Consider the following 2,500-nt stretch of genomic DNA (forward strand, 5'->3'; position numbering starts at 1 on the left):
TCCGCACGTTCGCACGAATGGCCGGTGAGTCAGACTTCAGCACTTTGTTTCTAATGTTCCAATCGACTACTTCCTGATATTGATTTTATTTTTGATTTACACGCCTAGCCAAAATCTGCATTGGCTGTGGCAAAGTGAATTCAGTGTTCATACTGACAACATACACTGACCAATGACTTCAAAAACCTTCTATAGCTTCCGTGTACTTAACTTCCATAGCTTGTATATTTTTGTCGTAAGCTGTAGACGTTTAGTCTGAGGTCTGGGCAGGGCTTGGTTGTTTATAAACTGATTGGTGCAGGGGTGCTAATAATGTCTGCACTTTCAGGTCGTGGCCGGTGAATCAGAAATTGCATGGTCAGCACTATTCAGTTTCCAGTGTGGGGTTTCTCAGTTTTGGGCCTTGTTCGTGATCCTTTTTTACGCCTTATTTACTAGTTTAGTCAAACAAATTTTTAGACTGAGACAAACTGAATTATTAAAACTGACTACATGCAAATTCAAAAAGACTGCCAACGTTCCAAAATTCAGAATAAAAAAAACAAGAAAGGTAAGTTGTTGGAACGTTTTTATTGACAAAATTACGTTACATACATGTATGACTTCAAAAACCATCAATAGCTTGGATAGATCAGCACTATTTTTCAAAGGACTATTTTTTGTACAATGATTTATTTTTTATTTACACGTTTAATCAAAATCTGCTTTAGCTGTGAAAAAGTGAATTGTTCTAACTGACTACATGCACCTATGACTTCAAAATCCTTCTATAACTTCTGCGTATCTTAACTTCCATAGCTTGTATATTTGTATCGTAAGCTGTAGACGTTCAGTAAGTCTGTGGTCTGGGTAGGGTTGAGTTGTTTATAAACTGATAGGTGCAGATAAGAGTTCTCTGTGGGCTGTTAATGTCTGCACTTTAAGGTTTTGGTCGGTGAATCGGAACTTGCATGGTCAGCACTATTTTCCAGAGGAAGTTTAATTTTGGTCGAGTTTGTGATCTTCTTTTCGTCGTATTTACGCGTTTAATCAAAATATGTTTTGTCTGTGACAACGTGAACTATTCAAATTGAGTACTTACGCCTGTGACATCAAAGCATAAAGAAGCTTCCAGCAATTAACTGACATCACTGAGTGGATTTTTTTTATCGTAACGGTTTGTAATATGAGTTTTTAAAGCAGCAGCCTTTAATTCTGATCAGTGATAAGTAATGTTTAACGCCCTCACGGTAAAACCATTAGGGGCATGTTCCCGGGTTTCACCCCGACTTTACAAAAAAGGTTAAAAAAACAAAGGATTACAAAGCGTGTTTCCCCTCCATTTTCTTTCAAACCTTGTTCGTTCCGTGTTGCGTCTGCTTTTTGTTGTCTTTTGTGTTCTTGTTTTTCCTGATGAAGCTTCCAGAAGCGAAAATTCGTTATCGTCTTCTGTCGTCTTTGTATCGGTGTGTACAGTAATCCTTTGTTTTTTAACTGTTCATCTTACCACAGTCACTTCGTTGTTTAGATTTAGAAAAAAGGGACAGAAAAAAAGAAAAAAAAAGAAAAGGGCCACAGCAAGGGAGGGATGGTTGTCGAGCTCTAGCCTTTAATCCTTTTTATATAGCATGTTGAAGACATCACGAATGACCAACAATCATCGATTTTTTTCTATCTCAAATAAACATACCTTTTCGCAAGAGAGTCTGACTCCAATGAGGCAGAGCGCTATTTTCAAGATCTGCAAAACAAAGGGACGTAGTCTCCTGTAACTCTTGTTTCCCATGTCGTATGCATTAAAGCGCTTATGTCCCTTTGTTTCTGAGATCATAACATTCAACGTCACTTAGCGCTGACACTTAAAGGGAGATTACTTGAAGCATTCCTGAATTATGTATATTTGGTATGCAACGAGGGTTTTTATAATAATCATAATAATACCTGGACATGTTTATGTGCCTAACCTATAGCTCTAGACCCTTTACAAAAGAACATATACAAAATAGAAAAATTAAAATGTACAACCTTCATAAAAGAATTAATCATACGGACAAAAATCACCACATGTACTGTTGACACAATATTCATATATGCTATACACACTTTCAGATGGGGAGACTAGAATACGATATAACTGCGCGTAAGCGAACACATTTCGTTAGTCGAAGAATCTGGTGAAACATTGTTGTGTTATGAAATAAAGGAAGGTTGGATGAAAATGTCCGTTCACTAGAATTGCTTGAAGCCATAAATAAAATCACTGAAAAAAAGTTCGTGATCGGCAGGAAAAAGTATGTAAGATCGGGTTACCATGACCACAACTTCGTGTCTATATTGTGTGTGTGTGTGTGTGTGTGTGTGTGTGTTTTTGTGTGTGTGTGTGTGTGTGTGTGTGTGTGTGTGTGTGTGTGTGTGTGTGTGCGTGTGTGTGTGTGTGCGTGTGGGTATGTGGGGGGGGGGGGGGGGTGGTGGTTAGTACAATAAAACCCACCTTTTAAGACTCCCCCGCCAAAAAAACACC

At 38.2% G+C, this 2,500-nt stretch overlaps 1 protein-coding gene across 1 annotated transcript in view; it reads left to right on the forward strand.

Annotated features, from left to right (window-relative positions):
- The window catches only part of LOC138978911 (alkaline phosphatase-like), a 41,472-nt gene that overhangs the window by 30,567 nt on the left and 8,405 nt on the right, over nucleotides 1-2,500 (forward strand). The gene's annotated exons all lie outside the window — the stretch shown is intronic.

The sequence above is a fragment of the Littorina saxatilis genome, linkage group LG10 (assembly GCF_037325665.1).
Source record: "Littorina saxatilis isolate snail1 linkage group LG10, US_GU_Lsax_2.0, whole genome shotgun sequence".
Classification (NCBI taxonomy): Eukaryota; Metazoa; Mollusca; class Gastropoda; order Littorinimorpha; family Littorinidae; genus Littorina; species Littorina saxatilis.